The 14,245-nt window shown below is 42.2% G+C and overlaps 1 long non-coding RNA gene across 2 annotated transcripts in view; it reads left to right on the top strand.

Moving 5' to 3' along the window:
* The window catches only part of LOC101938184 (uncharacterized), a 597,742-nt gene that overhangs the window by 577,828 nt on the left and 5,669 nt on the right, over positions 1 to 14,245 (top strand). For both annotated transcript variants that reach the window (XR_010592669.1, XR_010592670.1), the window contains 2 exons: positions 7,785 to 7,943; positions 9,038 to 9,104. This is a non-coding gene — a long non-coding RNA (uncharacterized LOC101938184). The remainder of the gene's footprint in view (positions 1 to 7,784; positions 7,944 to 9,037; positions 9,105 to 14,245) is intronic.

The following is a 14,245-nucleotide window of genomic DNA, read 5'->3' as shown; positions in this document are numbered from 1 at the left end:
CAACAGCTCATTTCACATAGCCTATTGAGCAAGTATCATTAAGAATACCTGTGCCCCAGGTGTGACGGGCTCTGTGTCCCAGTACTAATCCCAGTAGTAATCTACACTGCTTTGTAAGAGGAGATCCATACCTGGAGTCTACTTACTAAAAATTGATTGACTTGGTTAAAAGAAAATGTTGTCCCCAAGCAATAAATTCCTGAATGAAAATATTTGGCGTGACTTTGTTTTCACATTCCCAATAGCCAAACTCACTATTATGCACTCTAGTAACTCCCCCCACCTTGCATGTATCTAATTGAAATATGACTTTTTTTCGTATCACACTTTCTATTAAGAAAATCCCACCCTGCCTAGCTGCAACCTTATTTGCCAAGTTCTAGGGGATGGCAAACCTATATATTTGAACAGTAAACCCTGAAGGAAAAGCCTTATCTGATGTGGTACATCATGCTCAGTGGGGCCAGTGGAAGCAGTCGGGTAAGAGCTATAGTAGAACTTCTTAGAAACATACCTGATGTTACTTGCACTGTGCTAAACTACCAGAAAGACGCAGTTGTTTATATTTACAGACTAAATATTTATCTGTATTAAGTGGTTGTTCAGTGGTGGTTCTAATTAGCAATATTCTAACATGGCTTGATTCAGCTTGAAATTCCACCTCTGCGATAAAAGCTTAGGTAGACCATGTTTTGAACAGTTACAGTCTTCTATCAGCCTGAATGGTGGTACAGAGATATAAAAACATTTTGATGATGTAAGAGCAAGAAACCCTATTAAGGAAAGCTTTCTTCCCTTGTAACCATTCTTGCTGAACAAGTCATTCTGATGATTTACCTAGTGAGTTCTAAGTGTCCTTATAAATGTAACCCCCACCCACCCACCTACCTATACTTTTTTTTTTCCTGAGCAGATGGAAGTCTGAAATGGAAGAGAATAAAAACTTCATTTGCTGGAGCCCTCAATTAATCATAATCAAGTTTGTGCATGTTATACTCTACAAGGGTAACAACAATGAAAGGCAGGGAGAAAAGGATGCTTTCCTGAGGCAATGATGAAGACACAAAAGCAATAAAGGATCATACTTCACAATAATGTGGAGATAGATGACAGCACTAAATAAAAATGTTCCTTTAAACTTACTGTAAAAATAAAGATGTTTGGATAGATTTATCAGCCCTGTAACAAACTCAAAATCCAGGAGAAACTGTGGGCCAAATGCATCCCTTGGGGAACACTACTGACTCCAATAGTGCCTCAAAGGATGATTTTGGCCCAGTATTTTTTCTAATTATTTAAAAATGACTTCATTTATTAAAGAGCTTCCCCCCCCTTGTTTTAAATGGGACAGTTAAGTAAGTATCCCTTCATTTGACATAAATTAGCAGCTATTGTACATACCTTATCTCTTTTATGACTGAACCATCTATCAATAAATGTATGGAGGGGAAAAAATGATCATCCTTTGCTTATTTGCCTGGGATTAGTATGATACACATCTGATCCCAGGAAACTACGATGTTGGGTTTATTAAATCAGTTTTTTATAATGGCAAACCCTGTTAATTGAAAATAACCCCTACCTCCCCCCCAAATCCTAGCCTATTTGGCTTCTGAAATTTCAAAAACTAGTGAGATTAATTTCTGGGGCTTAATTCAGACACTCCAATGGGTACATAAAACAATGTGTTGTATTTGTAAAATGAGATTATCCATTGCAGGCAAATAGCAGGATACTGCTTGCAGAATGCCATTGGGACAATTTTTGGCAATGGTATCAATGCCATTAGTTTCAGATATGTGTTCACTAATGTTCAGAGCTGTACATTTCCAGTCAATTCATGAAGGTTTTTTTAAATTACAGAAAGCACTTCATTAATTGCTTTGAAAAAGGAGAAGCAGCAAATATTGGACCCCGTAAGTTCATTGGGCATAGAACTCCCATTGATTTCAATGAGCTGCACTGGGGGCCTGACCCAAAATGGTTGACTTCAATGGGTTTTGGATTAAGCCCAGGGAGTGCCTGAATGATCCAATTCTTGGTGGTTGCTAAATAATGCTATTCTTGATTAATCCAGTTTTTTAATGAAAAGCAAAATCATTGGATGCAGTTTTGAAGTTGAACCATACATACAGGCGATCCAGCCTTGCAAATTTGTGCCTGCTCTCCAGACTATTTTTTTAATGGTCAGGTATAATGTTTTTAGCATGTTGGTTATCATCAATCATTGTTGTAAAAAGCAGTCAAGGATATTTTGGGGAAATGAATAAAATAATACTTCTCTGCCTCCTAGGGTGCTGTGCGGTTTACTTCATTCCTGCTATTAAAGTAGTTTGAGATCATTGCTATACAACAGGGGTCGGCAACGTTTGGCACGCGCTCACCAGGGTAAGCACCCTAGCGGGCTGGGCCAGTTTATTTACCTGCTGACGCGACAGGTTTGGCCGATCGCGGCCCCCACTGGCCGCGGTTCGCCGTCCCAAGCCAATGGGGGCGGCAGGAAGCAGCGCGGGCGAGGGATGTGCTGGCTGCAGCTTCCCGCCACCCCCATTAGCCCGGGCCGGCGAACCGCGGCCAGTGGGGGCCGCGATCGGCCAAACCTGTCGCGTCAGCAGGTAAATAAACTGGCCCGGCCCGCTAGGGTGCTTACCCTGGCGAACCGCCTGCCAAACGTTGCCGACCCCTGCTATACAAGTGTAAAGTTCTGTAATAATGTGAGGTGGTGGTATGTCTTTATTATGTGTTTGTATCTGCTATTTTTAGCATGCTAAAAAGCTGGAGCCCCACTAGTGCAAGTTTGTCTACTTGGGCTGGGAGACTCGGTCCCAGCTGCAGAGTAAATCAGACCTTATAGGGCATTAGAAAACTCCAATCTGATGTGCACATTCTCCTTTTCTGCGATATGTCTTTCCAAGCTCAACGTGAGTCAACAATTGTTGCTTTACCCTCATTCCTGCACCAACACAAGATGCAAGAGATGGAGTATTTCAAAGGAGCGGGGCTAAAACACAGCACCAGTAAAGCAATTTTTTTTTTGGCAGAAGAGATTCTGAGTACAGATACTCCCTGGGTTACGTAAGACATGACTTACACAAGTTTGTACTTATGGAAAAAGTTCCATAAGCCAGAAATACGATTTTCGAGTTGCAGAAATTTTTGCGTAATGTACAGGTATACATTTCCGACTTACGCAAAATTCGAGTTACACAAGGCTTTCCAGAATGGAACGATTGCGTAAGTTGGGGGGCATCTGTAGTGTTTACATCAATAACTGTAATGATAAAAAGCAAATTTCTTGTGCCCTCCTTGCAATCAGCACAACCCACATGATCCCTGATCAACAACAAATTGATTTATTTAAATAATAGTAATGATCTTCCTCTCTTCACTGCCCCGAGTTCTAACTCTGGAATCCTCTGCAACTCTAATCAGCACATTTATATACTGATTTTCCTTTGCCCTCCCTTCTCCCAGCCAAGAATCACTCCTTGATCCCCGAGTAATAAGAAAATGATTTGTGCAAACAAAAATAATTACCTTTCTTTGCTCTTCACCCTCCTAGCTGCATAATCTTACCAGCTTCATGTTTAACAAATTGATTTATTTAAATAAAACAAATGGTGATCTCCTTTTAACCTCTGCAGTACATCTCTGCTGAAAATTCCTAACACTGTCCCTACCTTTCTCATATGGCAAAAAAGACAATTTAAAAAAAAAAAAAAAGAAGAAGCTATCCGGTATCTGACCTATCCAAGAGAAACCTTGCTTTCTCTCTCTGAGCCCAACTAACTAAGAAAGCTTCTAAACCTGGGAAGTTCTGTCAATGGGGAACAGACCTAGAACATTAAAAAAAAAAAAAGTAAAGTAAATCACATGTACCTTTATCCCAATGCTCTGTACCAATCACAGCTGTTAAATCAACAGAATAGCTCTTTTGTATGAAGGACCCATACAGGGGTAGCTGCTTGTGTTGTGTTTCTAACACACTGTAGCCACCATGTGTGTTTTCCCAGTAGGACGTTCCAGAGCAGTAACAACCCCAACTCTAAACCCAGTGGACAGCTTTCCATAGTGTCCTTAATTAGTATGCAGGTGTGCAATTAAGGTGCGCTCTCATGCTTCACATAAAACACTAACTTAGTGCCACCTAATACCAGCATGCTCAGTGACAAATGCCAGCAGCAGATGCCACTCTGCCCTGAGCGAGCCTGTCAACTTATTCCTCAGAATTCAAAAATCTGTCAGACACCCTGTTAGGACCCGATCCTGTTGCCAGTGAAGCCATTTGTAAAACTTCCATTGGCAATGGTGGTAGAATCTGGCCTAAGAGCAGTTTATCAGTTTGTCCTTGGAAAGGGGCGGGCAGTAGGGTAAGGTAAGTGATAGCATAAGGCTCACGTTATTTAGATCAGTGTTTCTCAACCAGTGAGTTGCAACTGCATCGTGGGGCGGAGGGGGAGGGTAATCATAAAAGTCAATCAGGGGATCACGGTCTAACGCAGAGAAAAATCTTGCTCCTCCACTCCCCACACACCCTTACCCTTCAAGGTCAAGCAGTCTCTGTCAACCTCTTGAAACACTAACATAAATAAATGATGTAGGCTTTGTTGATATTGATACATTTTTTACTCTTAATTTTATATGTAAAGGGGTCATGAAATGTTTGACTTTGAATAAAGGGTCACCGAGCTGAAAAGATTGAGAAACACCAGCGTTCTTCTGTTCTGACAGAAGCCTTCTAATTATATAGCTGGTTTTTGCACCTAAACTTACTTGGACATATGGACTCAAACTGCATTTGGAGTTAGACATCTCCCAGCTTGCATCTGCTAATTCAGTCTGCACAGAGTTTTGGGGTCTGATCCAGTTCGGTTTTATATTTACTTCAGTGGAGTTATTCCTGGCTTTGCAAAGGAGAAAGTGAAAACAGAATCAGGCTCTAAGTGGGTGCAAAAAAGGAGAGACAACGAAAATTCTCCTTTAATAACTTGTACACACAATTTCAGCTGCAAAGTTAGAGGCCATTTTTGAAAATATGGCCCTGAATCTTGGACAACCTGAGAGGACTCTTTGAGCAAGTTTTCCTTTTGCAGGTGTATCAGGATTAGCAGAACATGGCAATGGTAATGGCAACAGGATAAAGCAGCCAGGGCCGGCTCCAGGCACCAGCCCACCAAGCATGTGCTTGGGGCGGCGCCTGGAGGGGGGCGGCGCGGCGGGGCCCCAGCCGGGCTCGCCGCCCTCCCCCCGGCGCTTCAGCCGGTCGGGGAGAGCGGGGCCCCGGCCGGGCTCGCCGCCCTCCCCCCAGCGCTCTGGCCGGTCGGGAAGAGCAGAGAGCCCCAGCCGGGCCCTCCGCCCTCCCCCCGGCGCTCTGGCCGGTCGGGGAGTGCAGGCCCGCGGCCGAGCTTGGCGCCCTCCCCTGCTGCGCGGGGGGGGGGGGGGGGGGTGGCGGGTGGCTTTTTTGCCTAGGGCGGCAAAAAAGCCAGAGCCGGCCCTGTAAGCAGAAGTCCTGATGGTATTGAACAGTTAGCAGAAAGCTTCATTCCACAGCATGTTCGTCCGCAGGTGAGCCTTGCAGAGTTCTTACAGTAAGCAAATGCAGATGTATATTTCCTTATCCTGGTCATCGTTGCATGCCTTTCACATCATCTGAGACTCAGGACCCAGTGATATATTTACAGTCTGAATGTTAAGCCTTTTTTTTGTTTGTTTTTTTAGATCATTAGTGGATACAGACAACCAAATCAGTTAGTAACATGGAAAGAAGGCAGGAAATCAGGATACAGAAAATGTACTTTAGTGGAATACAAAGAAGCATTGAATAGTATCATATATATCCTCAACTACTTTAATTGCCTCTAAGTTTTCATCATTGTACTTCTATAAATGAATATGACTGTCATCCAACAAGTCTGTTGGGCATTAAAAGGCATTTAAAATATCAGTGGTTTGGTGAATCTCTCCCTCAGTCCAGGCCCCGATATTATCAGTATTAAATGAAGCTATATAGTTATGTCTTGCTTCATTAAAATGATTAATTTTTTTTTGTTCAGATGCAAAGGTTAATTACAGTCTGTTGGAATGACAGAAACAATGCATCATCCATGACCAAATGGGATTTTCAATTGCCAGAAAAACTTCTCCTTGAAATCTGATGGAGCTCAGGTCTCTCTTCATATGGGTTGATTTTCTATGTATTTTTGCAAGGCTGACTATGTGCTAGTAGGGGCTGAACTTGAAAGGTTCAAGGGTTCTGTTCACATCAGCACTCCCAAGCCTGCATGCTTATCCAAAGCTTGTGCAAACTTGTTGGGACTAGAAATTGGCCAGAAAATATTGCAAGAACAGTCTGTTGTGCTCCTTCTTGGTTCCAGCATGGTGAGAAATAGCACAAGGAGAGACTTTCTTGCAGTCATTTCATATTTCCCCTTCTGTTTGTTGCTGAAACCAGAAGGCAGAAAGGAAGAAAAGAAATAAATAAAACAAAGTGACAATTGGTGTTTTTTTAAATCCACAGAAAAGGTTGGGGTCAGTTCTTGTTTTAGCTAAGTAGGTTTGCCTAGACTGATCCTAAGAACTATTATAGATCTCAAGTAACCTGGGTATAAATACAAAGAAACTGTATGTCAAGGTATTGTTATTGCATGTAAAAATTATTGACAAAGAATTCTAGCAGTAAGGAGATAATAAATCATATGATAAATTATAGAGTCTGCAGTCAATAGTTTTTAATATGATGCAAATTTTAAGTGAAATTTAGAGCATACAACCGTTCCATGTGTAGCCACTTCCTCCTGCTAGATGAAATAAACATGCAGCCAGAGAATGTAGTAATGAATTACATTCAACCTCAGAAATGCTTTAGAATGTCTTCAAGAATGGCTGCCTGCTCCAGTGATGGATTATAACATAGCATGAGATCCCACAGGCACAGCAAGGTATTTATGTAGCCTTCTGATTGCCTAGGCAGTTGGAACAAATGTTTAGTCAGTGCTAACAGAAATCAGAGCACTGCTGGTCCTCCCCCTCTCCCCCCCCAGACACTTCCCAGTTGCTGGAGTATTATAAATTCCACAAGTATTCCCATTGACTTAAATGGAACCATTGGTGGGGCCAAATTCTATTCAATATAATAAAGGTATCACAATCTGTCCCGGTGTTTGAAATGTAGAAACAACTGCTCTGTTTCGCAATGAGTGTACAGTTCAAAACAGATGACCCCCAAAAGTGTCAGTAACGTCACCGAATGCTAATAGAGCAGGAGGGAGATTGCCTTGCAGGAATTCACACAAGCATACTCATCAGGTATCATCCACGTAGACTGTGTGCCTTGAGTTTTGCTTTGAGCTTCATGTTTGAACTAACCCACAATCTCAACAAGAAAAGCAAAAATGGAGCTTCACATCAGATGCCGAGAATGTTAGATGATGTTGATTTAAAGCAAACATTTATCTGCCCAGATTTGCTTGGCACTGAGCCACGGTTCACTCAACAGGTCGGTGAACCCTAGAAAATCTTTCTAAGAATCTGCTTTGTGTTTTGAGTGTGTACTGTGATCTGAAATCAGCTGAGTTTCATGTGTGTTTGATGTGCAGGTTTTGGAAGGCTTAAGGGGACAAATCCAGGGAAATACTGATATTGTATTTGCACGAAAGAGTGAGGTAGCTATAAATTGTCCCTCTTGGCACTCCTGGATACCAAAACTGGACAATGATGTTGATACTCTCAGTATGATTTTAAAGAAAACAAGCACAGTAAACTAGCTTCTTGTATTCTTGTTTCAGGAGAAGATGTTGTTTGAGCTCTAGGAGATGCTGTAGGTGTTGCATCATTAATAAGAACATCACTGAGTTCAAAAGCATCATGTCCCTCTTCCCTGGCTTCTGTTAATTGTCTCTAAATCTGTACTGCATGGAGAAGTTGTGGAGTTGTAAAGAGTTTAGGTATGTTCAAAGATACATCAGTACCTTCCATGTTAATTGGTTTCAGATAATTATGCATTGATAGGAAAGTTAATAGCCTTTCAGAACAGGACTATGTTTTACTCATGTCGGTGGGCAACTTATGTTATGACTGGGTCTCTCATGACATCTGCATTCATAATATAGATGGGACTGCAGAGTCTGCATAGCTAAATGTAAAATGTTTGAATGTTTTCAATGGCAGTCTTACTGTCATGAATATAGGCCATTCCTTGATCCTGATCAGGTTAGAACAGGAGCGCCGCCAGCTTTTCTGCCACCGTAGGCGGCAGAAGGTCCCACCCCAAAATGCCGCCCCCCACAGAGGCAGTGGAAGGTCCCACCGCCGAAATACCGCCGCGGTCGCTGCCTCCCAAATTGTAGCGCCCTGGGTTGCACCGGCCCTGGGTTAGAAAAAGAGTGAGAAGTGACATTTTCTAGCAGGTCCATTTCCAGCCCTGTCCAGAATCTGGAAGAGTATGTGATGAAATGCTGATGTGAGAAAATGAGGTGGGGAGGGGGGGAGAATAATTAATTAGAAAATGAAGACTTTCAAAGTGTTTGGGTTCATTTCTAGAAATGGGCAAAAAGATGACTATGGGGGGGGGGAGTGGACAGAAGCTAATTATATTTTCTACACCAAGGAGGAAGCTTAAAGGCTTAATTAGGCTCAATACAGTGGTAACTGGGTAAAATGTAATTCCTTGTAATATACAGGAGGTCAGATTAGAAGATCTAATGGTCCCTTCTGGCCTTAAACTCTATGAATGTTACACAAAAGAACTAAAATTCATGGTTCCCAAATGTAATAGGTAAGAACAAATGTAACTCTTTGAGTGTCCTCTAATGTCCCCAAGGTTCTACTCCTTCCAGTCAGATGAGCAGATTGTGGTAAAGCAGCAAATTGAATTGTCCTGTCCATCAGTTCAAAAGTACAGTAAAAGAGAAGAGCACTTTTGTCAATAATACTCAGGCTGAAGCTGACATCTTTGTTCCTCTATTAAACGGTTGTGTTTGCACCTGCTTGTATCACTTCATTTTTCCGCTAAGGTTGTCTAACTTATTTAACTTGACAGACTGAGCACCCCTCAGAGGTCTTTGAGATTCAAACCAGCATTGGAAGTGACAGCCCAGATAACACAGGTAATCATATAGGACCTTGTGGGACTGCACTGACTACTTTTTAATTGATATTTCCAAGTTTCTGTAATAAATTTATTTCTTAATTATATACGCAACGTCATACATGGTAGCTAATGATTACTACTAATTTAAGTTTGCAGGCTAGGAGGAAGTAATGAGCTATAATATTCCTCACGTTAGTCTCTGGGTCTGAAAAACCCATTTCCCTCCTTGAAATCATGATTATTTTTAAAATTAAGATTTTCTAACAAAGCAAAAAGAACAAAAGGTGCACATTAAATCCACTTCTTCCCAAATAAAAGGAGGCTTTATAAAGTTAAGGTACTAAATTAGGTAAGGGTATTTAATTAGCTGATCATTTCAGAAAGCTCATAAAACATTTAAATAACTCTGAAGTTATGTATATTTAAGCAGTTTAATGGAGAATTAAAGTCTTAAGTGGTAAATTTGAAATGTAAATACAAAAGTCTATAGAGGAATGTTAATTGCTTTTTCTAAGTTTCCCACCTGGACTGGTATGTTATAACTCCCGATACATTTTGTATTTATAATAATAATGGGTTGGATTAGGCCCAGATAATTCCTTTAGGTGTTTAACTTCATAATTCTGCAACAAACATGGAAGTTACTTGCAAAAATAATAAGTAGAATATAAATATTCTAGAATAATACATTTCTGGTTTAAACTCACAGAAGCCAGGGAATTTAGGGACAAATTCACCACGGGAATTTAGCCAAAACCCACTGAAGTCAATAGAAACCCATTGGTGCCTTCCTTCAAATCCCTTGATTTCAACATCTAACAGCCTTTTAGCACTATCAAACTGACTTGCACAGGCAGAAAAATTTACCCACTGGAAAATACCATTGAACGTATGTAAGGAAATATCATGCCAAGAGATGGGATTAGCACCCATATGAATTCTCATTTGCCTGTAGGTAATTTGGGAATATTTTTGCTTTTCTTCTGACTTGACTGGATTAAATTAAAACCTTATTTGAGAGTTTAGTATCCCCATAATGTTTGACGCTAATTAAATGAAAAAAAAAATAGGTGTAATAGCTGGGTCTAAAAAGGATGATTTGTGTATATAAACTGATCACTCAGTATCCAAACTTTGGATCGAGAGGAAGAACCCATTGGAAGAGGGGAAGTGGAGAGTAGTCTGTAGGTGACCTTATAGAGCTTTCCTGGAACTATTCCCTCTGCTAGGCATCATTTGAGGGGGCCATGGAATTTGGAGACTGTGTCCCCTTCCAGTGCTGTGAATCTGCAGATAAGGAATTCCCATCCACCTTCCGTACAGAAGTGGGAACATCCTTGCATGGACAACTACTGTCCTACCAGGCTCCAACAGGATTGGGGTTGCCATTTTCTGGGTGCCTATGTGGCCAGGTGATAGCAACCAAGAGGGAAAACCCGAAGGGAGGGTAATGTAGCTCATAACTGTGTGATGTTCCAGTGGATTTCCAAAATGAATCCTGGGGGATGATGTCATGGAGAGTAGCTCCTCCCATGTTTTACATCCTTCTGCACTTTCACCAACACCATAATTCTCTGTCCAGTCTGAGCTTCAGCAGAGCTCCACCAATACAAGGAAAGGAGAAGGAGAATGGGAATCTCCGGTGGTCGTGCCCTCTCCTTGTGTGCAGGCATAGGTAGATCAATACATGTTAGATTCCCATTATGCACAGATCCCAGGAGGGATGATCTGGGCCCATATATTTGACTTCTCTTTGCCTCTATTTCCTCAGCAGTGGAATGGGGATAGTAGCACTCTCTTATCTCCTGGGGTGTTAGAAGGGTTGATTATTTTTTGAAGCCTTGTGGGATTCTCAGATGCAGTGTGGCTTAGAAGTGAGATGCGTTATTATAAGGATAAAGAATAATTTTGCTGCTTCACATTAATGGTTAATATCTGCATCACAAAACCTGCTTGATCACATAAAGATTCTACTAAGCATTTAATCCTAATCTTCAGGCTGATGCATATTCATTTTATTTAGAATATTAATTTAGTCCTCAAAGGTTAATCCCTCTCAGGTTTGTAATTAAATATAGCAGTGACTTGACAACTCTGGACTCACCCATGTTGGAATGGGTTTTCCTAGTGGTCAGATCTGTAACTGTAACCCATTTTCAGATTCATCCAGCAGTCAGAGAATGCAATTTGGCATGCTAGAAGCCCTGGCCAGTTCAAAGACTTTGCGTCTAAGTAGAAAAAGGGAAATACAAATAGATGAACAACCCATAGAATGAGTTCCAACATTCTGGTTTCATTCATCCACTGGCAGGTTTACTCATCTTCATTAAATGACAGAGGAAAATTGGAGCACCCCAGACTAAACATCTTGGATGTTTTTATATTTAAAAGTTACATAGAGTTTAAAATTGTAATGGTTCACTAGTATGAATTCTGCCATGTGCTGTTTCAGTATTTTTGTTTATCGCGTTGCAGAAAGTGTCTGATTTTCCAACCTGTAAACTAATTATGGATGTCCTGCTTGAGACTTGGGGCCTGATTTTCAAAGGTGCTCAAACCATAACTGCTGTCCACTGGATCCATCCCCTATGGAGGAAGGGGCATCAAAAAGAACTGTGGCCTGTGTGTGCTCCGCAGCCCTGCAAATCAGCCCCTAAGTGTCTCAGATTTGGCCCCAAATTCAGAGGTCACTTTAGAAAATGTAGTCTTTATGTGGAATGATGATAATATTCATCTCAAAGTTACACCATGATGCTTCATTAATTAATGGTTATAAAGCACTTTGAGATCCTCAGATGGATGGTGTTACCTAAGTGCAAGGTACCTGTATTATTGTCTCATCCTTTGAAGCAGAAAAGAACACTTGGTTCTTCGTTGTTCTGTTCTCAACCTCTCCCTGCTGAATGGTGATGAAAGCAATAAGATATGAGAGGGTGTGTATTGAACTAAGGATATTGCTTTACCTCAGATGTATCATTAAATATAAGGCTGCTTTTAGCTGTAAACACACAAGGGATGAGGAGAGCCCAGTGGACATGCATTGTGTCATGTCTTACTGCACTTAGTGAATGGCTCTATTCAAATATCGCCAGGAAGGCTGAGATTTTCAAAGGTGCCTATGGGAGTTAGGCATCCAACGCATACTGGCTTTGGGTAGGAGTTCAATGTCTAACTTCCAGGTGCCCTGGAAAATTGCAGCCTGAAACTTTAAATCATTCAATGTGTTGGGATAAAAAAATAGTGTTCTTATTCCAATTGAAATTGCTCCATACTTTAAATTAGCTATTACAATTAAAGAATTATAAATAAATAACAACATGATCGTAGAGTTCCCATTTGTAGGGCGGTCTATAATTAGGCTCTACGGTATTGGCGGGGGTAAACTTGCGCCTCACTGATAAGAATTCTTTTCCCCAATCTTCAGGTGTGGGAGCACAAATAAAATTTGGTGGCATGGAGATGTTCTAGCTTCTTTGCCAAATGTTTGTCCACAATGCAGGCCATGATCTTTTATATTTTAAGCTGAAATGGCTGGAATCTCATCTATGGAGGCTGTGCATGTGGAATAACTTCCGTAGTGTTTCAGGACACAATAGAGGGGTAAAATCTGCCCCCATTTACCCAGATTTGAACTAGAATAACTCCATTGGCTTCAGGAAAGGTACTCTGGATTTACACCAGTGTAATTTGGCCCACAATACATGTAACTCCTCCTAAATTATATTAAACTTCCATACTTTTCTGAGTGCTGCAGTAGATTATTATGACTCCAACAGATGGTTCCCCTGAGTAAGTAATATGCATTTTTAAAAACTGGGTGAATGCCTATTTACTTTATACAATTGTCTGTAAAAGCTCCGAAGGCCTGATGTAATCCGTTAAGTAAATAACTAGAAATAAAACACACGCTCAAAATTCTTTAAATATGCATTATCCCATTAAACTATAATGGTTGGAAGGAGCTGTGGTGTTTGGGAAAAATTATACATGTTTCTTAACAACTGTCCAAATACATATTTACACATACTTACAAATGTACACAAACCATCTCAATATCAACTCAGATAAAAAGCCTTATTAAGCATTCCTCTAATGTAGTATTTTTAGTAGCTTAATCACTATAAGTAGCCAAAAGCCACAAAAAACATCAGGAGAAATGCTCACTCCCTTGGAGCAAAAGCACAAGGCTGGCTTTGAACCTACAAGTCTAGGACCCCTAAAGTCATAAATTATGTCCCTCTAACTCACATATGAAACAAATGATCTCAGGTGGCTTCAGGGGTGGTGGCAAAACCCTGGAGGTGGAGCTAGCTCATTAGCAGGGTCTGTCCATCTGGTGACCAGGCTTACATTTGTGTATGTCCTTCATATTAACGCAACTGAGGCTGGAACCATGACCCCCATCAGCTTGCATAGTAGCAGGGCCGGCTCCAGGCACCAGCCCACCAAGCTTGTGCTTGGGGCGGCACCTGGAGGGGGGCGGCGCGGTGTGGTGCTCCGGCCGCCGGGGAGAGCGGGGCCACGGCCGGGCTCGCCGCCCTCCCCCCGGCGCTCTGGCCGCCGGGGAGAGCTGAGCCCCGGCCGGGCACTTCGCCCTCCTCCCAGGGCTCCGGCCGCCCTCCCCCGCGGCGCCCTCCCCCCAGCCGCCAGGGAGAGCGGAGCCCCGGCCGGGGCTCGCCGCCCTCCCCCTGGCGCTCTGGCCGCTGGGGAGAGCGGAGCCCTGGCCGGGCACTCCGCCCTCCTCCCGGGGCTCCGGCCGCCCTCCCCCCCCACGCCCTTCCCTGCCGTGTTGGGGGGGGGGAGGGCGGCCGGAGGCTTTTTTGCCTGGGGCGGCAAAAAAGCCAGAGCCGGCCCTGCATAGTAGGTAGCTCTACCAGATAAGACAAAAAGGGCCCTGCTCTGCCCAAGAACTTTGTTAGCTGGAACTTGGGCTTTGAATACATTCACTCTCACTGTTGCACTTGCTCTTTGTAAATACACGATTTGTGGCATCAAAACACGTTAGGGTTTTTGGTGACTCAGAATTTGCTGAATTCCTAAGGGCTTTCTCTGGTTTCAGATTTTGTATATGGATGTAAATATTTGTATGTTACTAGAAAGACAGATTTTCCTTTAGCTTGGGAGCTTTTCAGAACAGGGACCTGGCTTTCCTGGTTG

Source organism: Chrysemys picta, chromosome 14 (assembly GCF_011386835.1).
Source record: "Chrysemys picta bellii isolate R12L10 chromosome 14, ASM1138683v2, whole genome shotgun sequence".
Taxonomy (NCBI): Eukaryota; Metazoa; Chordata; order Testudines; family Emydidae; genus Chrysemys; species Chrysemys picta.
Note: the sequence above shows the minus strand (reverse complement) of the source record. Positions and strands in the feature narration are given on the sequence as shown.